Genomic DNA, 25,923 nt, shown 5'->3' with positions numbered 1-25,923 from the left:
GAATGGGAGGAGGGACAATAGGAGTGGGAATGGGGACACCTAAAATGGGATGGAACACCTGGAAAGGGAATTGGAACACCTGGAATGGGAATGGGAACTCCTGGAATGGGAACTCCTGGAATGGGAATGGGGACACCTGGAATGGGATGGGAACAACTAGAATGGGATGGGAACACCTGGAACAGGAATGCAAACCCGTGGAATGGGAATGGGAACCCCCGGGCCCGGGCTGTGTCCCTGGTGAAACAGGAGGCCAGGCCCAAAAGAGTTCACGAAGAAATTTGGGCCTGCTAACAAGCTCCCAACATCCAAGACCATCTGTGCTCGTTCTGTTCTACTGACTGGAGCAAAGCTTCAGAGAATAGTACAGGAACATGTCCTAGGCCTAGAGGGGATAAATTAGAGAGACAGCAGGATCAGGGAGACATTGGAAGAGGAGGAATAGGCCGGGAGCCAGGGCTTTTTCCAAGCTTCAGGGAGCGGGTCAAGAACAATGGAAGAGAAGGAAGGTCAAGGTGAGGAAGATGAGTTGAAGCCCCCAGAGCCATGGAGGAAGAGTGGAAGTCCCCTCAGGATTGAGGGCCAAGAGAAGCACCGCCCCAAGCCCCGCCTGAGCTCCACCTATACTCCGCCTGTTCTTAATCTGCAGAGAGAGATGTTGGAATCACTTGAATATGCATTTAATCCCAGCTGAAGATTGTATAAAAATGCTGATTTTGTGTGAAACCTTGGAGCAAGTTTGTCCAGCACGAGCTGGCTTGCTCCCAACGTTGAATAAACAAATACCTGGCTGCTTAAAGAGAAAAAAGTCTCTGAGCAGTTTCTCGGACCGATTTTTCGGATTCAGTGCCCAGTCAGTCCCAGGATGATCCCAATCACCTCCAGCATGATCCCACTCACTCCTGGTATGATCCCAGTATGACCCCAGTCACCCTCAGTGTGGTCTCAGTCGCTCCCAGCATGGGCCAAGCTGCTCCCACTGTGATCCCAGTATGATCCCTGTTGCCCCATTTCTGGTCCTGGAGGGTCCCAGTGTGCTCAGATCCTGCTCCCGGGGGGTCCTGCTGGGTCCCAGTCCTGGTCCCGATGTATCTCGGTGTCCCAGTCTATCCCAGTCCATTCCAGTCCATCCCACGCCGTCCCAGTCCATCCCAGTCCATCCCAGTCCATCCCAGTCCCTCCCAGTCCCTTCCCAGCAGCCGCCGCCGTTTCCCGGGTCCTGCCCCCCCGCCCCCCCAAGATGCTGACGTGGGTCGGGGCTCCGTCTTTGCCTTCGTCTCCCTGGGCCTGCCTGGAATGAAGGGGCCGCTGGGACACTGCGGGACCTCCTGAAACCAAAGGAACCCTGGGAGAATTTGGATACTCCTGGAATCAAGGCACAATTGGGACACTGCAGGGCCCCATGGAAAAAAAGGAACCTTGTGACACTGCGGAATTCATGGAATCCAGGGACCTTTGTGACAGGGGGGCCTCATGGAACCAAAGGAACCCTGAGCTGTTTCAGAAGGTCATGGAATCAAGGGGCCCCTGGGACACTGCAGGGCCTCTGGGAATTAAAGGAACACTGGGACACTGGGGCAGGACATCCCCCCTGCAATGGCCCCAAGACAATGCCCCATTTGCAAAGGGGTCAGTGCTGAGCGGAGAGGGGGCCAGGACAAGGCAGGAGATGTTGGACCCCAGACTGGTTTGACCCCAAATGAAGCCCCTGATGGTGAGGGAACCCCTGGAGTCCAAGGACTGTCAGTCCCTGGGTTTCTACCAGAAAGGGCCAGTCCCCTTTCCCAGGGGCAGATTCTTCCAACAGAACCCTTCTTGGGGGTGTGTGGAGATTCCTGCCTTGGCTGGGGACCCCCCAAGGTCACTGCTGGAGGTTGAGAGCAGAGATCTCCCCACGAGCGCTGGTCTGGGGGAGTTCCATCCATCTCTAATTAAGAATTATTGCTTGTTTGCCACCTTTAGTAGAATTGCTTCAACAATTGCTTTAGTGTAGTGTCCTGTCCTACCTTATCCTGTACTCCTGGTAGTTTTAGTGTTTCTACTGTTCACTAAATAATTCTGTTCTGTGTCATCATTTGCAAAAATAAATAATTCATTTTCTATCAATAGATCTGATTTGCCATCATTAAAGCCTGGGGGACAAACGTGGTTCAGTCCCCCTCTAGAATTGCTCTAAATTTCAACTGTTGGCACAATGCAAGGCTGAGATTGGATCCAGCAGCCCCCAGCACCCCAGAGGAAGTTGGGAGCTCAGGGGGACCATCCCCCTTTCCCAACCCCCAGTGCCCAAAGACCCCCATGGAACCGTCCATCCCTCCAGACCAACCCCCTTTTCCACCCCTCTCCCTTTTCCTCCCACTTTTCCATGGTCCCCTCAATCCCCATCCACCCCAAGATCACTTTTGGGGTCTCAACCCCCACTTTTCCCCCCTCTCTCACCCTTTACACATCATTCCCCCAATCCCCAGCCCCCTCATGCTCAGTTTGGGGGTCCCACCCTCCCCTTTTCCCCACTCTTCTGACCTCTCCCACCCCTTTCCCATCATCCCCCAATTCTCAGCCTCCCTCCCCCTCCACTTTTGGGGGGTCCCACTCCTCTCCCATTCAGTGTTGGGGTCCCACCACCCCTTTTCTCTCCTTTCCACACCCCTTTTCCCACCCACCCCCCTCTTCCCACCCCCCACTCTCCCCAGAGCTCCTCTCCCGAAGCTGGGGGGGCTCCCAGTAACACCAGAGCCCATAAAAGTCCCCCCAACAATGGGGTTAGGTGGGGTCCTGGATGGGATTTGAGTTGGTTTGGGGGATCCTTGAGTAGCCGTGGGGCGTTTTAGAGGTGTCCCAGCACCTTTTGGGGTGTGCTGGGTGCTGTGTTGAAGGGCAGGTATCCTCCCAAAGCCCCCCAAAATCAGGGCAGGGTTTGGGGGTCCCGGCTGGGCCCGAGGCCATGGGGAGGGGCTGCGGCCGCCGGCGGCTCAGGAGCTCTGTGGGGAGAGAAAAGGGGGTGAGAGCGGGGTGGGGGGACAGGGGGGGCACCGGGATACACCAAGACCTGGACTGGAGCCAGCGGGACCAGAACTGGGGCAACTGGGATCATACTGGGAGCAACTGGGAGCATGTTGGGGTAAACTGGGATATACTGGGAGTATCTGGGAGTGAGTGGAACCATAATAGGGGTGAATGGGAGCAACTGGAACCACGCTGGGGGCAACTGGGATCACACTGGGACTGACAGAGATCATCCTGGGGGTGACTGCAATACTCCTGGGAGCATGTGAGAGGGACTGCAACCATACTGGGGATGACTGGGATCAAACTGGATTCACTGAATCTGCTGGAAGTGGCTGGAATTTTCTGGGATTGTTGTGGGTGACTGGACTCCTAGTGGGATCATACTGGGAGCAACTGGGACCATGCAGGAGCAAATGGAATCTTCCAGGCAGTGACTGAAAGTGCCTGGGGCCATACTGGACTCAGAATGGGAGTCTCTGAGAGGGAAAAGAACCATCGTGGGGGGATCCGGGAGCAACTGGGACCACCTTGGGTGTAGCTGTAAAATACGGAACTTTATTAGAAATTGTCAGCCATAGAATTTCTGTATTTTAGACCAAGCACTTGAAAAGGACAGTGCTGGCACAGAATTCATGGATTTTAATGAGCTTGGAAGGTCGCGAGGGAAAGGGCAGAGTTACCATTTCTTCTGAAGATTCTTTACAGGCAGGAATTTTGGTAAAAACAGAGAGGATTCTTGCAGCTGTGAAGAGACTGATAGAAAGTGAGAAAGGGCAGAAAACAGATCCCCGAGACTGGGCCTAGGCCTTGGAGCAGTTGCAGAGGGCAGGAAACAGTTCCAGAAGCATGGGGTGAAGAGAAGACCAGGGGTCTCTTTGTGACCTCCGAGGCAATTCCAGGGGGGCGTAGGGTGGGTGGGAACTGGGGTGGAACAGGGAGGTAATCGAGTCCAACCCTCAGCCCTGCCCAGGCCCATCCCCAAGAGTCACAGGCTGTGCCCCAGAGGATCATCCAAACTCTCCTGGAGCTCTGTCAGCCTTGGGGCTGTGCTCACTGCCCTGGGGAGCCTGTTCAGTGCCAACCACCCTGGGGGGGAAGAACCTCTTTCTAACACCCAACCTGACCCTGGCCTGACACAACTCCAGGCCATTCCCTGGGGGCTGTCCCTGGTCCCCCCAGAGCAGAGCTCAGGGCCTGCCCCTCCTCTGCCCCTCCTGAGGAAGTTGGAACTGCCATGAGGTCTCCCCTCAGTCTCCTCTTGTGCAGCTGAACATCCCAAGTGCCCTGAGCTGCTCCTCCTTTGGCTTCCCCTGCAGAGCCTTCCCCATCCTGGTGGCCTCCTTTGGACACTCTCTACTGGCTCCATCTCTTCCTTCCATTGTGTCCCCCCCGAGTGCCCCACTATTGAGGTGAGGCCGCCCCAGGGCAGAGCAGAGCGGGACAATCCCCTCCCTGGCCCGGCCATGCTGGGCCTGATGCCCCCAGGACAGGGTTGTCCCTCCTGGCTGCCAGGGCACTGCTGACTCCTGGCCAAGTGGGCACCCCCCAGGACCCCCAGGGCCCTTTCCCAGCACTGCTCTCCAGCCTCTCATTCCCACTCTGTCCCCACATCTGGGGTTGCCCATCCCAGGGGCAGAATCCGGCACTGCCCCTTGTTGAACTTCCATGGGGGGTGATTCCCAGCCCTGGCATCTGTCCAGGTCTCTCTGCAGGGCCTCCCTGCCCTCCAGGGACTCAGCAGCTCCTCCCAGGTTGGGGTCATCTGCAAACTTGCTCCGTGTCCCTTCCAGTGCTGCACCCAAGTCATGGATGGAGATGTTGGAGAGCACAGGGCCCAGATGGAGCCCAGGGGAACCCCCCTAGTGACCCCCATCTGATGTCCCCCCAGTCACTGCCACCCTCTGGGCCCGACCCGGGAGCCCATTGCTCGCCCAGCACAGGGTGTGTTTATCCAGCTCTGGGCTGGACACTTTGTCCAGAGGGATCTGGGCACAGACACTGTGGGAAGTTTCACTGAAACCCAAAAAGGTCCCATCAACTGGCTTCCCTTGATCAGCCAGGGGGTGATGTTGTCTTAAAGTAACTCAGGTTTGATCAGCAGGCCTTTCCTCTGGGGAAGCCGTGCTGGCTGTGATACCCCACAGCAGGGTGGGAGCTCAGGGGCCACTCCAGACCCCCCTTTTCCCACCTTTTCCCCCGTGGCCACTGCAGCACTGGCTGTTGGGTGGAGGGGAACCCCCCATCAGCCCCTCAGGGATGAACAAGGGGTTGGGGACCCCCCCAGTGCAGATCCAACCCCTCCAGGGTTCCAGGGAACTGCTCCAGGGCTCAAGTGATGGGGACACCAAGGGACCCCCTTGGGACTCCTCTTCCTGCTGTCCCACCCCCCTTTTCTGCACCTCTCCCACCCCTTTCCTATGGTCCCCACAACCCCCACATCCCCCCTGCACTCAGTTTGGGGCTCCCACCCTCCTCCCAATAACTTTGGGGTCCCAACACCCCTCACACTCAGTTTTGGGGGTCTCAGCCCACCACTTTCCCCTTCTTTCCCACCCCTTTCCTATTGCTCCCTTTGGGGGTCCCACCCCTTTGGCCCCTCAGCTGAAGGGGTCCTACACCCCCTTTTCCCACTTTTTCTCCCCTTTCCTGCTCCCTTTTCCCCATCCCCCCTGTGGCAGGGGGAGTTCAAGGCTTAGACAAAGTTGATGGGAGAAGTCCTGCCCTGGAGTCCCGAGGTGCAGAACGGACTCCCTGGCTTTCTAAACTCCTGCTCCCAGAGGAGCCTGGGGGCAGCTGGATCCAATCTCAGCCTTGGGTTATGCCGATGCTTTGAATTTAAGGAATTATAGAGATGGGATTGAACCAGTTTTGTCCCACAGGTTTTAATGATGGAAAAGCAGATATATTTATAGCAATGAACTACTTATTACTAATAATGATCAGACAAAAGGACTAAACCAGAATTATTTACTACACAACATACACACTAAAACTACCAGTAGTGCAGGATAAGGTAGGACAGGGCACTACACTAAAGCAATTGTTGAAGCAATTCTACTAAAGGTGGCAAACAAGCAAGAATTCTTAATTAGAGATGGATGGAACTCCCCCAGAGCAGCGCTGGTGGGGAGATCTCTGCTCTCAACCTCCAGCAGTGACCTTGGGGGGTCCCCAGCCAGGGCAGGAATCTCCACACACCCCCAAGAAGGGTTCTGTTGGAAGAAGCTGCCCCTGGGAAAGGGGACTGGCCCTTTCTGGTAGAAACCCATGGACTGACAGTCCTTGGACTCCAGGGCTTCCCTCACCATCAGGGGCTTCATTTGGGGTCAAACCAGTCTGGGGTCCAACATCTCCTGCCTTGTCCCGGCCCCCTCTCAGCTCAGCACTGACCCCTTTGCAAATGGGGCATTGTCTTGGGGCCATTGCAGGGGGGATGTCCTGCCCCAGTGTCCCAGTGTTCCTTTAATTGCCAGAGGCCCTGCAGTGTCCCAGGCCCCTTGATTCCATGACCTTCTGAAACACCTCAGGCTTCCTTTGGTTCCATGAGGCCCCCCTGTCACAAAGGCCCCTGGATTCCATGAATTCCGCAGTGTCACAAGGTTCCTTTTTTTCCATGGGGCCCTGCAGTGTCCCAATTGTGCCTTGACTCCAGGAGTACCCAAATTCTCCCAGGGTTCCTTTGGTTTCAGGAGGTCCCGCAGTGTCCCAGCGGCCCCTTCATTCCAGGCAGGCCCAGGGAGACGAAGGCAAAGACGGAGCCCCGACCCCCGTCAGCATCTTGGGGGGGCGGGGGGGCAGGACCCGGGAAACGGCGGCGGCTGCTGGGAAGGGACTGGGATGGACTGGGATGGACTGGGATGGACTGGGATGGACTGGAACAGACTGGGATGGACCGGGACACCAGGATACACCGGGACCAGGACTGGGACCCAGCAGGACCCCCCGGGAGCAGGATCTGAGCACACTGGGACCCTCCAGGACCAGAACTGGGGCAACAGGGATCATACTGGGAGCAACTGGGACCACACTGAGGCCTACTGGGAGCAACTGGAGGCCACATAGGATATAGTGGGAGTGTCTTGGAGTCACTGGGATCATACTGGTGGAAACTGGAATGTTACTGGGGCATCTGGGAGTGACTGGGAAGGACTATGAGCATGCTGAGGGCTCTACTGGGATATACTGGGAGTGTCTGCAACCATGGTGGGGGTAACTGGGACCATACTGGGAGTGACTGGGACTACATGAAGGGGAATTAGGACCAGGCTGGGGGCAACTGGAAGGAATTGAGTGACTGGATTTACAAGAGAAGCAACTGGGATTGAGTGGGACTGTCAGGAGGGAGGACTGGGATCATACTTGGAGTGACTGGATCTGTGCTAGGGGCAACTGGGAGCAACTGGGACCATACTGGGGTCAACTGGGATCATACTGGGATCACAGTGGGAGAAGCTTGGCCCATGAGGGGAGCAACTGAGACCACACTGAGGGTGACTGGGGTCATACTGGGATCATACCAGGAGTGAGTGGGATCATGCTGGAGGTGATTGGGATCATCCTGGGAGCAACTGGGAGTGCACTGGGGATGACTGGAAGTGGCTGTGAGCAACTGGGATCCTGCTGGAAGCTTCTGGGGGCAACTGGGAATGAGTGGGACCACATGGAGGAAACTGGGAGTAACTGGGAGAGACCAGGAGTGACTGGGATTGTCCTGGGACTGACTGGGCGCTGAATCCGAAAAATCGGTCCGAGAAACTGCTCAGAGACTTTTTTCTCTTTAAGCAGCCAGGTATTTGTTTATTCAACGTTGGGAGCAAGCCAGCTCGCGCTGGACAAACTTGCTCCAAGGCTTCACACAAAATCAGCATTTTTATACAATCTTCAGCTGGGATTAAATGCATATTCAAGTGATTCCAACATCTCTCTCTGCATATTAAGAATAGGCGGAGTATAGGTGGAGCTCAGGCGGGGCTTGGGGCGGTGCTTCTCTTGGCCCTCAATCCTGAGGGGACTTCCACTCTTCCTCCATGGCTCTGGGGGCTTCAACTCCTCTTCCTCAGCTTGACCTTCCTTCTCTTCCATTGTTCTTGACCCGCTCCCTGAAGCTTGGGAAAAGCCCTGGCTCCCGGCCTATTCCTCCTCTTCCAATGTCTCCCTGATCCTGCTGTCTCTCTAATTTATCCCCTCGAGGCCTAGGACATGTTCCTGTACTATTCTCTGAAGCTTTGCTCCAGTCAGTAGAACAGAACGAGCACAGATGGTCTTGGATGTTGGGAGCTTGTTAGCAGGCCCAAATTTCTTCGTGAACTCTTTTGGGCCTGGCCTCCTGTTTCACCAGGGACACAGCCCGGGCCCGGGTGTTCCCATTCCCATTCCAGGTGTTTGCATTCCTGTTCCAGGTGTTCCCATCCCATTCTAGTTGTTCCCATCCCATTCCAGGTGTCCCCATTCCCATTGCAGGAGTTCCCATTCCCATTCCAGGTGTTCCCATTCCCATTCCAGGTGTTCCAATTCCCTTTCCAGGTGTTCCATCCCATTTTAGGTGTCCCCATTCCCATTCCTATTGTCCCTCCTCCCATTCCTGGTGTTCCCATCCCACTTCTGTTTTCCCCATTCCCAGTTCTTGGTGTCCCCATTCCAATTCCAGGTGTTCCCATCCCACCTCTGTTTTCCCTATTCCCATTCCAGATGTCTCCATTCCCATTCCAAGTGTTCCCATTCCAATTCCTGGTGTCCCCAACCTGCTCCCAATGTTCCCATTCCCATTCCAGGTGTTCCCATTCCCATTCCACGAGTTCCCATTCCCATTCCAGGTGTCCCCATTCCAATTCCACGAGTTCCCATTCCAATTCCTGGTGTCCCCAACCTGCTCCCAATGTTCCCATTCCCATTCCCAATGTTCCCATTCCCTGCCCAGGTGTCCCCATTCCCATTGCTGATGTCCCCATTCCCATTCCAGGTGTCCTCATTCCAATTCCAGGGGTTCCTACTCCCATTCCAGAGTTTCCCATCCCATTCCAGGTGTCTCCATTCCCATTCCAGGTGTTCCCATTCCTGGTGTCCCCATTTCCATTCCACGTGTCCCCATTCCCATTCCTACTGGCCCCATTCCCATTCCTGTTGTTCCTAGTCTGCTCCCAATGTCCCCATTCCCATTCCCGGTGTTCCCATTTCCATTCCTGGTGTTCCCATCCCATTGCTATTGTCCCCATCTCATTCCTTATGTCCCCATTCCCATTCCAGGCATTCTCATTCCCATTCCAGGTGTCCCCATTCCCGTTCCATGTGTTCCAATTCCCTTTCCAGGTGTTCCATCCCATTTTAGGTGTCCCCATTTCCATTCCTATTGTCCCTCCTCCCATTCCTGATGTTCCCATCCCACTTCTGTTTTCCCCATTCCCAGTTCTTGGTGTTCCCATTCCCATTCCAGGGGTCTCCATTCCTATTCCTATTGTCCCCATTCCAATTCCAGGTGTTCCCATCCCACCTGTTTTCCCTATTCCCATTCCAGGTGTCCTCAATCTGCTCCCAATGTTCCCATTCCCCTTCCATGAATTCCCATTCCCATTCCAGGTGTTCCCATCCGAGTTCCTGCAGTCTCCATTCCAATTCCTGGTGTCCCCATTCCCATTCCTGGTGTCCCTAACCTGCTCCCAGTGTCTCCATCCCTCTCCCCGGTGTCCCCATTCCCAGTCCAGGTGCCCTCATTCCCTCTTCCTGCTTTCTCCGTTCCTATTAGAGTTGTTCCCAGTCAGCTCCCAATGTTCCCATTCCCATTCCAGCTGTCCCCATTCCCATTCCCCCTGTCCCCATTCCCATTCCTGGTTCCCAGGGAAGAACTGCCGGATGCCGGAGGAGGAGCCAGAATTTATTGCCCAAAGCAGGAGATTTTCACACTAAAATTAACCCCTGGTGATGTCACCACTGTCCCTGTGAATTCACCACTGTCCCTGTGATGTCACCGCTGTCCCTGTGATGCCACCAATGTCCCTGTGATGTCACCAATGTCCCCGTGATGTCACCAATGTCTCTGTGATGTCACCAATGTCCCCGTGATGTCACCAATGTCCCTGTGATGTCACCAATGTCCATGTGATGTCATCGATGTCCCCGTGATGTCACCACTGTCATTTCCCCTGCTGGTTTACCTCAAAACCAGCACACCAGGTCGGTGCCGAACGGGGGTCCCTGTGGATCATCCAACGCGGGTCCTCCCATGGCTGATGGAGTTGGAGCAGCGGCCGAAGCTCTTCCCGCAGTCGGGGCACTCGGGGCTTCCATTACTGGTGGGTCCGTGGGTGGGAGGTCAAGGAAGAGCTCTGCCTGAAGCTCTTCCCACACTCCCCACAGTGGAAGGGCCTCTCCCTGATGTGGAGGCGACAGTGGGTGTAGAGGGTGGAGCTGTCCCACATTCCCTACACGTGTAGGGCTGTTCCCCAGTGTGGATGTGCTGGTGGCTGAGCAGCTTGGGGCTTGTGCTGAAGCTCTTCCCACATTCCAAGCACTTGTAGGGTCATTCCCTGCTGTGGATGCAACGGTGTTTGCAAAGGCTGGAGCTGTCCCTGAAGCTCTTCCCACACTCCGCACACGTGTAGGGCCTTCCCCACTGTGGATCATCTGGTGTCAGAGCAGGGTGGAGATCCGAGTGAAGCTCTTCCCACACTCCACACACATGTAGGGCCTTTCCCCACTGTGGATCATCTGGTGTTGGAGCAGGTGGGAGCTCTGACTGGAGCTCTTCCCACATTCCTCACACATGTAGGGCCTTTCCCCACTGTGGATCATCTGATGTCGGAGCAGGGTGGAGATCTGAGTAAAGCTCTTCCCACATTCCTCACACATGTAGGGCCTTTCCCCACTGTGGATCATCTGGTGTTGGAGCAGGTGGGAGCTCTGATTGAAGTTCTTCCCACATTCCCCACACGTGTAGGGCCGTTCCCCAGTGTGGATGCGACGGTGATTGTGGAGGGTGGAGCTCTGATTGAAACTCTTCCCACACTCCCCACACAAGTAGGGCTGTTCCCCACTGTGGATGTGCTGGTGGCTGAGGAGGTTGGTTCTCTTGCTGAAGCTCTTCCCACATTCCAAACACCTGAAGGGCTTTTCCCTGCTGGGAGGCTGCTCAGGGACCACCAGCTCGCAGCTCCGCCTCAAGCTCCGGCCGCCTTCCCGGCACACGCTGGCTCTTTCCTCCTCACAGCCCCCTGGGCTGGCTTTGGAGCCCCTCCTGCGGGGGCATCTCCGGCCCTTTTCCTCCCCGCTGCCTTCCTGCGCCGGGGAGCCCTTCAAAACGGCCTCTCCCACCAGGCTCTGCCGCCGGGATTTGTCCTCCGCGCTCTCCGGCCTCACCTCGGGGCCTGGGGCAGGAAGCAACAAGGACACGTAGGGGATTTGCCTCCGGCCCACAGGGAAACCCAAGGACATCCCCCCAACTCCGGCCCCAGCAGGACGGCCACAAAAGACAAAAGACCGACCCAAAGGGGCACTGACTTCCTCCTCACCTGCCTGGGGGGCCCGCGGCATCTTCCTCTTCCTCGCAGCCTCCTCCTCCATCCGACCAAGCTTTGGGAAGCAGAAATCCTGCTGGGGGGGGAAAACAAAGGGTGAGCATTGCCTTGGGGGTTCCTCCAGCCCAAGTCCAGCTCTAGGACTCACTGGGCATCTTGTGCCCATAAAAACCCCAAAACACCAACATTCAGCCCAAAGACCCCTCCCAGGAGTTCCCCCTCTCTGCTCTCTGGGGTTAGGGGGGTCCCCCCTGTCTGGCCTGATGGCACTTCTGCCTGCATTGGGGGTCCCCCTTCTCCGGGCTGCCGGGGGTCCCGTGGCTCCGGGGGGTTCCCACTCTCCGGGGTCCCCTTGAGTGTTGCCAGGGGGGTCCCAGGGCTCACTTCTCCCCACTCTGCCTCCCGGGGCCGGCCGGCCCTCCTCTCTCGCCTCCCACCCTCGCAAACCTCTTGGCGCTCTCGGCTCCCACCCCGCCTCAAGGCCCCCCCTCCTCTCCACACTCCAAGGCCTTCCCCCTCTCCGGGACCCCCGCTTAAGGGGCCCGGTGCTCCCTCTCTGCTCCCCCTCCCCTCCAGCATTCCGGGGGTCCCCCAGCTCCGGGATCGGTGGGCCGCCGCTTTTGGCGGATTTCCTCCTCCGAGATCCACCCCCTGCAGCCCTTCCCCCCCTGGCCCAGCCTACTTGCACCCCTTGGACCACCTTGGGCCCCCCTCTGACCCCCCTTGCCCAATAAGTCTGATATACAGACAAGCAATTGGTTTTAATCCACAAAACCCAAATGTAGAACCCAGCACCCTGGACCATGAACAAAGTGCTGTTCCTTGGGCCCCCCCCGAGTCCAAAGTAAAGGGAGAGGGAAAAACCTGCTGGTGAGAGAGCTGTTGCAGTCTGGTCAAAAGTGGTGGTTGCAGTCCAGTTGAGGGGGGTGGTCTCAGGCTGGTTGAGAGCGGTGAGCTGCAGTCCTCCTCTGGATCCCACGAGTGCTAAAAAGGTTCCGAAACTCCAGGTTTATATATTCTCCAGTTCAGGCAGGAATGCCCAGTCCTCCCCTCACAGCGGGCAATTCCATAAAAGGATGCTTAGTTCTTCCCTCAGAGCAGGGAATTCCATAAAAGGCTATGAGGATGCTCAGTCCATAAAAGGGTAGGAGGGTGCTCAGGACATCCCCCCCACCTGGCAGGCCTCTCCTGACAACAGTTCCTGGGAAAATGGCATGGAAGGCCAGAGAATCCACAGTTTTGGGCTACACCCACCCAGTGAGGAATCGGTCCCAGCTGTTCTAATTAGGACACTGTGTCCGTCATCGCTGCCATCATCATCATCATCGGCCTCCTGGGAGTCGGTGTCTGGAAGCTCCGATCCGGTAACTCCCGGGATGGGGGTCGGGAAGGGGCACGGATCCGCCCAGCAGCATTCCGGGGATCCTGTGCCACGGCTGCTGATCCCACTTTCTTTCCATAGGGAAGAGGAAGGGGAATGGATACGACCCCGCGCCCACCAGTGAGTCCCAGCAGCGTGTGTGGATCCAGATCCTCTGGGCAGGGATCCCAGGATGGATGCCGGGATTCCAGAGGGGAATGGGGGCCTAATGGCTGGAGTGGGATTGGAAGGGGATTCCAGCTCAGGGCAGGATTCCAGAGTGGGATCAGGTGGAATTGTGGACTGGGATCAGGGCTGGATTCTGGAGTGGGATTGGCGTGGGATGGATGGAGTGGGATTGGGGTGGGATGGACAGAGCAGGATCAGGAGGGATTCCGGAGCAGTTCCTACTCTCCCTGGGCTCCACAGCCAGATCCATCCCCTGGGATGGGAACAGGGACATGGTGACTCCTTTCCCCACTCTCATCCCAGCAGGAATCACGGCCTGAGCGATCCCGGAGCTGGATCCACCCCTTCCCTCTCCCTGCGGAAAGGCAGGAGCTGCTGGCAGAGCTCATCCCGCTGCTCCCACCCACCCCGGCCCCCCTGCGGCTCTTCCCGATGGATCAACTTCCTGCTTTTTCCCGAGTGAAACCCAGGACCACAATTATTCCGGAGGCTTTAATTTGGGTGTGAAAATCTCCTGCTTTGGGCAATAAATCCTGGCTCCCTCCTCCGGCATCCGGCAGTTCCTCTGTGGGAACCAGGAATAGGAATGGGGACGGGGGGACTGGGATGGGGACATTGGGGACAGGGCATGGGAATGGGAACTCCAGGAATGGGAATGGGGACATTGGGAGCAGGTTGGAGTCACCAGGAATGGGAATTGGGACACCGGGAATGGGAATGGGGACATGGGAGACCAGGATAGGGATAGTGGGGACAGGAACGGGGACCCTGGGAGCAGGTTGGCACAGCAGGAAGTGGGAATGGGGACAGGGATGGGGACCGACCGTGATCCCGATCCCGATCCGTTTCCATCGGTCCCCCCTAGCGCCCGGCCGGCACGGGGGCTGCGCGACGGGCACGGGGAGGGCAACAGGGACCGGCTGTCGCTGACGGGGCTGTTCCAGTGTGTCCCCGAGGGCGCCATGGGACGCGTCATCCGCGGGCAGAGGAAAGGCGCGGGCTCCGTGTTCCGCGCACACGTGAAGCACAGGAAGGGCCCGGCCAAGCTCCGCGCCGTGGACTTCGCCGAGCAGCACGGATACATCAAGGACATCGTCAAGGACATCATCCAGGACCCAGGCCGGGGCGCTCCCCTGGCCAAGATCGCGTTCCGTGATCCGTACCGGTTAAAGAGCGCACGGAGCTGTTCATTGCCGCCGAGGGCATCCACACCGGCCAGTTCGTGTACTGTGGCAAGAAAGCTCAGCTGAACATCGGTAATGTCCTGCCTGTGGGCACCATGCCGGAGGGCACCATCGTGTGCTGCCTGGAGGAGAAGCCTGGTGACTGTGGGAAGCTGGCACGTGCCTCTGGGAACTACGCCACAGTCATCTCTCACAACCCTGAAAGGAAGAAAACCAGAGTGAAGCTGCCCTCTGGCTCCAAGAAAGTGATTTCTTCTGCAAACAGAGTTGTTGCTGGAATCGTTGCTGGCGGAGGCCGTATTGACAAGCCCATTCTGAAGGCTGGTAGGGCCTACCACAAGTACAAGACCAAGAGGAACTGCTGGCCACGTGTCCGTGGTGTGGCCATGAACCCTGTAGAACATCCCTTCGGAGGGGGTAACCACCAGCACATCGGGAAGCCCTCGAACATCCGGAGAGACGCTCCCGCCGGGCGCAAGGTCGGTCTCATCGCTGCCCGTCGCACGGGCAGGCTGAGGGGAACAAAGACTGTGCAGGAGAAGGAGAACTAAACAACCTCTGTGGAGGTTACCTTTTTTTTTTTTATGGAGTCCATCATCAGCAAATTTGCTGATGACACCAAATTGGGAGGGATTGTCGACCTGCTGGAAGGCAGGAGGGCTCTGCAGAGGGATCTGGATAGACTTGAGAGATGGGCTGATTCCAATGGGATGAAGTTCAATAAAGCCAAGTGCCGGGTCCTGCACTTTGGCCACAACAACCCCACGCAGCGCTACAGGCTGGGCACAGAGTGGCTGGAAAGCAGCCAGGCAGAAAGGGACCTGGGGGTACTAATTGACAGGAAGCTCAACATGAGCCAACAGTGTGCCCAGGTGGCCAAGAAGGCCAATGGGATCTTGTCCTGTATCAAAAATAGCGTGGCCAGCAGGAGCAGGGAAGTGATCCTTCCCCTGTACTCTGCGTTGGTGAGGCCACACCTTGAGTATTGTGTTCAGTTCTGGGCCCCTCAGTTCAGAAAGGATATTGAGGTGCTGGAGCGGGTCCAGAGAAGAGCAACAAGGCTGGTGAAGGGACTGGAGCATAAGTCCTATGGGGAGAGGCTGAGGGAGCTGGGGTTGTTTAGCCTGGAGAAGAGGAGGCTCAGAGGTGACCTCATCACCGTCTATAACTACCTGAAGGGAAGTTCTAGCCAGGTGGGGGTTGGTCTCTTCTCTCAGGCACTCAGCAATAGGACAAGGGGGCACGGGCTTAAGCTCCGCCAGGGGAAATTTAAGTTGGATATCAGGAGAAAATTCTTTACAGAGAGAGTAATCAGGCATTGGAATGGGCTGCCCAGAGAGGTGGTGGATTCACCATCCCTGGAGATTTTTAAACGCAGATTGGACGTGGCACTGAGTGCCATGATCTAGTAAATGGACTGGATTTGGACCAAGGGTTGGACTGGATGATCTCGGAGGTCTTCTCCAACCCAATCGATTCTATGATTCTAACTGGGCCCACAGTGAAGGTCACTGGGGTCGTACTAGGAGTGACTGGGAGCATTCTGAGGGCAGTTGGGACCATGCTGGTGCAACTGGGATATACTGGTAGGAAGTATGCTGTAGGCAACTGGGATCATAGTGGGAGCGACTGGGAGCACACTGGGAGTGACTGGGAGTGGCTGTGAGCAACTGGAATCATGCTGGAAGGTACCGGGAACAACTGGGAGTGAGTGGGACCACACTGGGGGCAACTGGGATATAGTGGGAGACACCAGGACTGACTGGGATTATACTGGGACTGACTGGGAGCAACTGGGACCTCGCAGGGGGTAACTTGGATCCTACTAGGAGAGACTGGAATCAGACTGGGAGTGACTGGGATCATGCTGGGATCAGACTGGGCGTGACTAAAAGTGACTGAGATTATCCTGGGGGTGACTGGGCCCATCCTGGGGGTGACTGGGCCCATCCTGGGGGTGACTGGGAGCCCCTGGGCCCGTGCTGGGAGCCCCTGGGCCCCCCTGGCTGGAACTGCTTTCCCTCCTGCGGGTTCTTGGCAAAGGCCCCAAAGCACAAACTCTGCTCCGAGCCCTCGGGGCGTTTCCTCCCTTTGGGCAGCAGCAGCTCCTGAGCCCTGAACAGGCTCCTGTCCCCTGCAAACACTTCACCTGCCTTTGACCTGGGAGCTCTCAGTGACTCACACATTTACTGAATGTTTAAACTTGCCTTTTTCTCTTACTTTTCTTATTTTTTTTGTCTTTCTTTCCTCTTTATCCTTTCTAAAATTCCCCCTCCCCTCTCTTTCCCTCCCCTCTCTGTTCCCCTCCCCTCCCTCTGTCCTTTGTGCCGCCAGCATGATCCCAGTTGCTCCCAGTATGATCCTGGGCACTGACAGTCACTCCCAGGATGGTTCCAGTATGGTCCTGGTCACTCCCACTATCATCCCAGTCACTCCCAGTCACTCCCAATAGGATCCCAGTTGCCCCCAAGGTGGTCCCAGTTGCTCCCAGCCCCCCCAGGATGGTTCCTTTCCCTCTCAGGGACTCCCAGTCTGAGTCCAGTATGGCCCCAGGCACTTTCAGTCACTGCCTGGATGATGCCATTTGCCCCCTGCATGGTCCCAGTTGCTCCCAGGATGATCCCACTATTAGTCCAGTCACTCCCAGTATGATCCCACTATGAGTCCAGTCACCCCCGGTATGATCCCAGGAACTTGAAGACACTTGCAGTACAAATCCAGTTTGATCCCAGTCATCCCCAGTATGGTTGCAGTCCCTCTCACATACTCCCAGTATTACTGCAGTCACTCCCAGGATGGTCCCAGGATGAGCCCAGCAGGGGCCCAGCTGCTCCCACTCTGATCCCAGTTGCCCCCAGTATGGTTGCTCCAGGATGGATCAGGAATGGGGACCCCTCTGTGCCCCCCTCTTGTGTCACCCTGTTCTGGGGGAGCTTTGGGGGGACATCTGCACCCCAACACGGCATCCAACGCATCCCAAAGTGTGCTGGGACCCCCTTAAACCACCCCACAGCCCCCAAGGAACCTCCAAACCCACTCAGAGTCCATCCAGAATTCCACCTAACTCTTTTTTGGAGGGGACATTTATGGGCTCTGGTGTTACTGGGAGCCCCCCCCCTTGCAGACGAGGAGATCTCGGGTGAGAGGGGGTGTTGGGAAGGGGGGTGTCGGTGAGTCAGAGGGGATAAAAGGGGTGGTGGGACTTCAAACTGAGTGGGAGGAGAGTGGGACCCCCCAAAAATGAAGGGGGAGGGGGACTGAGGATTGGGGGATGATGGGAAAGAGGAGGGAGAGGTCAGAAGAGTGGGGAAAAGGGGAGGGTGGGACCCCCAAACTGAGCATGAGGGGGCTGGGGATTGGGGGATGATGGGTAAGGGGTGGGAGAGGGGGAAAAAGTGGGGGTTGGGACCTCAAAACTGATCTTGGTGTGGCTGGGGCTTGAGGGGACCATGGAAAATTGGGAGGAACAGGGAGAGGGGTGGAAAAGGGGGGTGGTCTGGAGGGATGGACAGTCCCATGGGGGTCTTTGGGCACTGGGGGTTGGGAAAGGGGGGTGGTCCCCCTGAGCTCCCAACTTCCTCTGGAGTGCTGGGGGCTGCTGGATCCAATCTCAGCCTTGCATTGTGCCAACAGTTGAAATTTAGAGCAATTCTAGAGGGGGGACTGAACCACGTTTGTCCCCCAGGCTTTAATGATGGCAAATCAGATCTATTGATAGAAAATGAATTATTTATTTTTGCAAATGATGACACAAAAGGTTTTCATCAGAATTATTTAGTGAACAGTAGAAACACTAAAACTACCAGGAGTACAGGATAAGATAGGACAGGGCACTACACTAAAGCAATTGTTGAAGCAATTCTACTAAAGGTGGCAAACAAGCAAGAATTCTTAATTAGAGATGGATGGAACTCCCCCAGACCAGCGCTCGTGGGGAGATCTCTGCTCTCAACCTCCAGCAGTGACCTTGGGGGGTCCCCAGCCAAGGCAGGAATCTCCACACACCCCCAAGAAGGGTTCTGTTGGAAGAACCTGCCCCTGGGAAAGGGGACTGGCCCTTTCTGGTAGAAACCCATGGACTGACAGTCCTTGGACTGCAGGGCTTCCCTCACCATCAGGGGCTTCATTTGGGGTCAAACCAGTCTGGGGTCCAACATCTCCTGCCTTGTCCCGGCCCCCTCTCAGCTCAGCACTGACCCCTTTGCAAATGGGGCATTGTCTTGGTGCCATTGCAGGGGGGATGTCCTGCCCCAGTGTCCCAGTGTTCCTTTAATTGCCAGAGGCCCTGCAGTGTCCCAGTGGCCCCTTGATTCCATGACCTTCTGAAACACCTCAGGCTTCCTTTGGTTCCATGAGGCCCCCCTGTCACAAAGGCCCCTGGATTCCATGAATTCCGCAGTGTCACAAGGTTCCTTTTTTTCCATGGGGCCCTGCAGTGTCCCAATTGTGCCTTGATTCCAGGAGTACCCCAATTCTCCCCGGGTTCCTTTGGTTTCAGGAGGTCCCGCAGTGTCCCAGCGGCCCCTTCATTCCAGGCAGGCCCAGGGAGACGAAGGCAAAGACGGAGCCCCGACCCCCGTCAGCATCTTGGGGGGGCGGGGGGGCAGGACCCGGGAAACGGCGGCGGCTGCTGGGAAGGGACTGGGACGGACTGGGATGGACTGGGATGGACTGGGATGGACTGGGATGGACTGGAATGGACTGGGATGGACTGGGATGGACAGGGATGGACTGGGACAGACTGGGATGGACTGGGACACCGAGATACACCGGGACGAGGACTGGGACCCAGTAGGACCCCCCGGGAGCAGGATCTGAGCACACTGGGACCCTCCAGGACCAGAACTGGGGCAACAGGGATCATACTGGGAGCAACTGGGACCACACTGAGGCCTACTGGGAGCAACTGGAGGCCACATAGGATATAGTGGGAGGGCCTTGGAGTCACTGGGATCATACTGGTGGAAACTGGAATGTTACTGGGGCATCTGGGAGTGACTGGGAAGGACTACGAGCCTGCTGAGGGCTCTACTGGAATATACTGGGAGTGTCTGCAACCATGGTGGGGGTAACTGGGACTGTACTGGGAGTGACTGGGACTACATGAAGGGGAATTAGGACCAGGCTGGGGGCAACTGGAAGGAACTGAGTGACTGGATCTACAATAGAAGCAACTGGGATTGACTGGGACTGTCAGGAGGGAGGACTGGGATCATACTTGGAAGTGACTGGATCTGTGCTAGGGGTAACTGGGAGCAACTGGGACCATACTGGGATCACAGTGGGAGAAGCTTGGCCCATGCTGGGAGCAACTGAGACCACACTGAGGGTGACTGGGGTCATACTGGGATCATATCAAGAGTGAGTGGGATCATGCTGGAGGTGATTGGGATCATCCTGGGAGCAACTGGAAGTGCACTGGGGATGACTGGAAGTGGCTGTGAGCAACTGGGATCATGCTGGAAGCTTCTGGGGGCAACTGGGAATGAGTGGGACCACATGGAGGAAACTGGGAGCAACTGGGAGAGAGCAGGAGTGACTGGGATCATCCTGGGACTGACTGGGCGCTGAATCCCAAAAATCGGTCCGAGAAACTGCTCAGAGACTTTTTTCTCTTTAAGCAGCCAGGTATTTGTTTCTTCAACGTTGGGAGCAAGCCAGCTCGCGCTGGACAAACTTGCTCCAAGGCTTCACACAAAATCAGCATTTTTATACAATCTTCAGCTGGGATTAAATGCATATTCAAGTGATTCCAACATCTCTCTCTGCATATTAATAACAGGCGGAGTATAGGTGGAGCTCAGGCGGGGCTTGGGGCGGTGCTTCTCTTGGCCCTCAATCCTGAGGGGACTTCCACTCTTCCTCCATGGCTCTGGGGGCTTCAACTCCTCTTCCTCAGCTTGACCTTCCTTCTCTTCCATTGTTCTTGACCCGCTCCCTGAAGCTTGGAAAAAGCCCTGGCTCCCGGCCTATTCCTCCTCTTCCAATGTCTCCCTGATCCTGCTGTCTCTCTAATTTATCCCCTCTAGGCCTAGGACATGTTCCTGTACTATTCTCTGAAGCTTTGCTCCAGTCAGTAGAACAGAACGAGCACAGATGGTCTTGGATGTTGGGAGCTTGTTAACAGGCCCAAATTTCTTGGTGAACTCTTTTGGGCCTGGCCTCCTGTTTCACCAGGGACACAGCCCAGGCCTGGGTGTTCCCATTCCCATTCCAGGTGTTTGCATTCCTGTTCCAGGTGTTCCCATCCCATTCCAGGTGTCCCCATTCCCATTCCTGGTGTTCCCATTCCCATTCCAGGTGTTCCCATCCCCATTCCACGTGTCCCCATTCCCATTCCTGCTGCCCCCATTCCCATTCCTGGTGTCCCCAGTCTGCTCCCAATGTCCCCATTCCCATTCCAGGTGTTCCCATTCCCATTCCAGGTGTTCCCACCCCATTGCTATTGTCCCCATTCCATGTGTTCCCATTCCCTTTCCAGGTGTTCCATCCCATTTTAGGTGTCCCCATTCCCATTCCTATTGCCCCTCCTCCCATTCCTGGTGTTCCCATCCCACTTCCGTTTTCCCCATTCCCAGTTCTTGGTGTTCCCATTCCCATTCCAGGGGTCTCCATTCCCATTTCTATTGTCCCCATTCCCATTCCAGGTGTTCCCATCCCACCTCTGTTTTCCCTATTCCCATTCCAGGTGTCTCCATTCCAATTCCAGGTGTCCCCATTCCAATTCCTGGTGTCCCCAGTCTGCTCTCAATGTTCCCATTCCCATTCCAGGTGTCCCCATTCCCATTCCAGGTGTTCCCATTCCAATTCCACGAATTCCCATTCCCATTCCAGGTGTTCCCATTCCCATTCCACGTGTTCCCATTCCCATTCCACAAATTCCCATCCCAGTTCTTGGTGTCTCCATTCCAATTCCTGGTGCCCCCATTCCCATTCCTGGTGTCCCTAATCTGCTCCCAGTGTCTCCATCCCTCTCCCCGGTGTCCCCATTCCCAATCCAGGTGCCTCCATTCCCAGGTCCTGATGTCCCCATTCCCATTCCTCTTGTTCTCAGTCTGCCCCCAATGTTCCCATTCCCATTCCAGGTGTCCCCATTCCCATTCCAGGTGACCCATTCCCATTCCCCCTGTCCCCATTCCCATTCCTGGTTCCCAGGGAGGAACTGCCGGATGCTGGAGGAGGAGTCAGAATTTACTGCCCAAAGCAGGAGATTTTCACACCAAAATTAACCCCCAGTGATGTCACCGCTATCCCTGTGATGTCACCGCTGTCCCTGTGATGTCACCAATGTCCCTGTGATGTCACCGATGTCCCTGTGATGTCACCGCTGTCCATGTGATGTCACTGATGTCCCCGTGATGTCATCGATGTCCCCGTGATGTCACCACTGTCATTTCCCCTGCTGGTTTACCTTAAAACCAGCACACCAGGTCTGTGCCCAACGGGGGTCCCTGTGGATCATCCAACGCGGGTCCTCCCATGGCTGATGGAGTTGGAGCAGCGGCCGAAGCTCTTCCCGCAGTCGGGGCACTCGGGGCTTCCATTACTGGTGGGTCCGTTGGTGGGAGGTCAAGGAAGAGCTCTGCGTGAAGCTCTTCCCACACTCCCCACAGTGGAAGGGCCTCTCCCTGATGTGGAGGCGACGGTGGGTGTAGAGGGTGGAGCTGTCCCACATTCCCTACACGTGTAGGGCTGTTCCCCAGTGTGGATGTGCTGGTGGCTGAGCAGCTTGGGGCTTGTGCTGAAGCTCTTCCCACATTCCAAGCACTTGTAGGGCCATTCCCTGGTGTGGATGCAACGGTGTTTGCAAAGGCTGGAGCTGTCCCTGAAGCTCTTCCCACACTCCCCACACATGTAGGGCCTTCCCCACTGTGGATCATCTGGTGTCGGAGCAGGTGGGAGCTCCGAGTGAAGCTCTTCCCACATTCCCCACACATGTAGGGCCTTTCCCCACTGTGGATCATCTGGTGTCGGAGCAGGTTGGAGACCTGATTGAAGTTCTTCCCACATTCCTCACACATGTAGGGCCTTTCCCCACTGTGGATCATCTGGTGTCGGAGCAGGTGGGAGCTCTGATTGAAGCTCTTCCCACATTCCTCACACATGTAGGGTCTTTCCCCAGTATGGATCATCTGGTGTTGGAGCAGGTGGGAGCTCTGATTGAAGCTCTTCCCACATTCCTCACACATGTAGGGCCTTTCCCCACTGTGGATCATCTGGTGTTGGAGTAGGTTGAAGCTCCGGTTGAAGTTCTTCCCACACTCCCCACACGTGTAGGGCCGTTCCCCACTGTGGATGCGACGGTGATTGTGGAGGGTGGAGCTCTGGTTGAAGCTCTTCCCACACTCCCCACACGTGTAGGGCCGTTCCCCACTGTGGATGTGCTGGTGCCTCAAGAGGTCGGATCTCTGGCTGAAGCTCTTCCCACATTCCAAGCAGCTGAAGGGCTTTTCCCTGCTGGGAGGCTGCTCAGGGACCACCAGCTCGCAGCTCCGCCTCAAGCTCCAGCCGCCTTCCCGGCACACGCTGGCTCTTTCCTCCTCACAGCCCCCTGGGCTGGCTTTGGAGCCCCTCCTGCGGGGGCATCTCCGGCCCTTTTCCTCCCCGCTGCCTTCCTGCGCCGGGGAGCCCTTCAAAACGGCCTCTCCCACCAGGCTCTGCCGCCGGGATTTGTCCTCCGCGCTCTCCGGCCTCACCTCGGGGCCTGGGGCAGGAAGCAACAAGGACACGCAGGGGATTTGCCTCCGGCCCACAGGGAAGCCCAAGGACATCCCCCCAACTCCGACCCCGGCAGGACGGCCACAAAAGACAAAAGACCGACCCAAAGGGGCACTGACTTCCTCCTCACCTGCCTGGGGGGCCCGCGGCATCTTCCTCTTCCTCGCAGCCTCCTCCTCCATCCGACCAAGCTCTGGGAAGCAGAAATCCTGCTGGGGGGGAAAAACAAGGGGTGAGCGCGTTGCCTTGGGGGTTCCTCCTGCCCAAGTCCAGCTCTAGGACTCACCGGGCATCTTGTGCCCATAAAACCCCCCAAAACACCAACATTCAGCCCAAAAACCCCTCCCAGGAGTTCCCCCACCCTACTCTCTGGGGTTAGGGGGGTCCCCCCTGTCTGACCTGATGGCACTTCTGCCTGCATTGGGGGTCCCCCTTCTCCAGGCTGCGGGGGGTCCCGCGGCTCCGGGGGGTTCCCACTCTCCGGGGTCCCCTTGAGTGTTGCCAGGGGGGACCCAGGGCTCACTTCTCCCCACTCTGCCTCCCGGGGCCGGCCGGCCCTCCTCTCTCGCCTCCCACCCTCGCAGACCTCTTGGCGCTCTCGGCTCCCACCCTGCCTCAAGGCCCCCCCTCCTCTCCACACTCCAAGGCCTTCCCCCTCTCCGGGACCTTTTGGCTGCTCTTCTTTGTGCTCCCGCTCGGCTCCTCCCTCGGCTGGGCCGATGCTTTTGGCGGGTTTCCTCCTCCGGGATCCACCCCCTGCAGCCCTTCCCCCCCTGGCCCAGCCCCCTTGGGCCCCCCTTGGGCCCCCCTTGCCCAATAAGTCTGATTATACAGACAAGCAATTGGTTTTAATCCACAAAACCCAAATGTAGAACCCAGCACCCTGGGCCATGATCAAAGTGCTGTTCCTTGGGCCCCCCCCGAGTCCAAAGTAAAGGGAGAGGGGAAAAAAACCTGCTGGTGGGAGAGCTGTTGCAGTCTGGTCAAAAGTGGTGATTGCAGTCCAGTTGAGGGGGGTGGTCTCAGGCTGGTTGAGAGCGGTGAGCTGCAGTCCTCCTCTGGATCCCACAAGTGGTAAAAAGGTTCCGAAACTCCAGGTTTATATATTCTCCAGTTCAGGCAGGAATGCCCAGTCCTCCCCTCACAGCGGGCAATTCCATAAAAGGATACTTTGTCCTTCCCTAAGAGCGGGGAATTCCATAAAAGGGTATGAGGACAGAAACACCCCCCACCTCGCAGGCCCCCCCCCTCCCCCACCCCCCCTGACAACAGTTCCTGGGAAAATGGCATGGAGGACCAGAGAATCCACAGTTTTGGGCTACACCCATCCGGTGATGAATCGGTCCCAGTTGTTCTAACTAGGACAGAATTCCAGAGTGGGATCAGGTGGAATTGTGGACTGGGATAAGGTCTGGATTCAGGAGTGGGATTGGAATGGGATTGGGGTGGGATGGATGGAGCAGGATCAGGAGGGAATCCGGAGCAGTTCCTACTCTCCCTGGGCCCCACAGCCAAATCCATCCCCTGGGATGGGAACAGGGACATGGTGAGTCCTTTCCGCACTCTCATCCCAGCAGGAATCACGGCCTGAGCGATCCTGGAGCTGGATCCGCCCCTTCCCTCTCCCTGTGGAAAGGCAGGAGCTGCTGGCAGAGCTCATCCCGCTGCTCCCACCCACCCCGGTCCCCCTGCGGCTCTTCCCAATGGATCAACTTCCTGCTTTTTCCTGTGTGAAACCCAGGACCACAATTATTCCTGAGGCTTTAATTTGGGTGTGAAAATCTCCTGCTTTGGGCAATAAATCCTGGCTCCCTCCTCCGGCATCTGGCAGTTCCTCTGTGGGAACCAGGAATAGGAATGGGGACAGGGGGGACTGGGATGGGGACATTGGGGACAGGGATGGGGACACTGGGAGCAGGTTTGGGACACCAGGAATGGGGATTGGGACACCGGGAATGGGAATGGGGACATGGGAGACCAGGATAGGGATAGTGGGGACAGGAACGGGGACACTGGGAGCAGGTTGGCACAGCAGGAAGTGGGAATGGAGACAGGGATGGGAAACCCAGGAATGGGAATGGGGACAGGGATGGGAACCCCAGGAATTGGAATGGGGACAGGGATGGGAACCCCAGGAATGGGAATGGGGACAGGGATGGGAACCCCAGGAATTGGAATGGGGATAGGGATGGGAACGTGTCTCCCCAGGAGTTGGTTCAATACAAAGGTCGGTCCCTGGCTCGAGGCCACGGGAAGCCCCTTCTTTGGGAATGTCTGGGAAGCAGGTGTCAGAGGTTTGAAAAGAGGTGTTGGAATTGTTTCCCAGTGTCCCCCCCATTGCCATCTGTGTCTCCCGGGATGGGGTGGGTTGGAGCGGAGCCGCAGGCGCTGGGCAGGGGCAGTGGGGGGAGGGCGGCTCTCGGGGACACCGCGGTGGCCGCGGGGAGGGCGGGGGGTCCTTTGTTCGGGGGCTTTTGGGGTTTGTCCGGGACCGGACAGAGCGGGAGCTGGTTTTGGCCACCTTGTTCTCTTTTCCTGAGAGGAAGATTTTTCCCCTGGGACACCTCGTGGAGAGCGACCGAGAGAGAGAGAGAGAGAGAGAGAGAGAGAGAGAGAGAGCCCGACCCATCTGGGAGCGAGGTGTTCTGCTTTGGGGACTGCCCCTGGGAAAAGGGACTCCTTCACTGCTGGCTGCGAGCACACGGGGCTGCGAGAGCTTTGAACTGCCGGGACAGTTTCTCCCCCCCACCTGGGGATTTGGGACTTCACTTTGTTTCTTCTGAAAGTTTTTGGTTGCACCATTTGTTGTTTATTCAGATTTTGTTAATAAAAAGCTGCTTCTTTTCCTTTTCCACACTTCCACCTGAAGTCTCTTAATTTCTAAGTTGTAATCTGGTTAAACTGAGGCACCAGGTCTGGAGAATGCCCGGCCCTGGGAATCTGCGGGTCTGCACTC

General features: G+C 56.8%; 1 protein-coding gene, 1 long non-coding RNA gene and 1 pseudogene across 3 annotated transcripts in view; all 3 read left to right on the top strand.

Moving 5' to 3' along the window:
* LOC113998761 (class II histocompatibility antigen, B-L beta chain-like) overlaps nt 1-25,923 on the top strand; it is a 181,529-nt gene that overhangs the window by 115,384 nt on the left and 40,222 nt on the right. The window lies entirely within an intron of this gene.
* Nucleotides 12,655-13,617, top strand: LOC113989106. Its single transcript, XR_003541124.2, has 3 exons — nt 12,655-12,880; nt 12,979-13,017; nt 13,369-13,617. It is a non-coding gene; the product is annotated as an uncharacterized LOC113989106 (long non-coding RNA).
* On the top strand, nt 14,025-14,819 carry LOC113989105 (annotated as a pseudogene). The gene has a single exon (XR_005566108.1). The product of XR_005566108.1 is annotated as a 60S ribosomal protein L8-like (transcript).

This window comes from Pipra filicauda, unplaced genomic scaffold (genome assembly GCF_003945595.2).
Source record: "Pipra filicauda isolate LSUMZ 115617 unplaced genomic scaffold, ASM394559v2 scaffold623_size210332_pilon, whole genome shotgun sequence".
NCBI classification, from domain to species: domain Eukaryota; kingdom Metazoa; phylum Chordata; class Aves; order Passeriformes; family Pipridae; genus Pipra; species Pipra filicauda.
The sequence above is the reverse complement of the archived record's forward strand: the minus strand, read 5'-3'. Positions and strand labels throughout refer to the sequence as shown.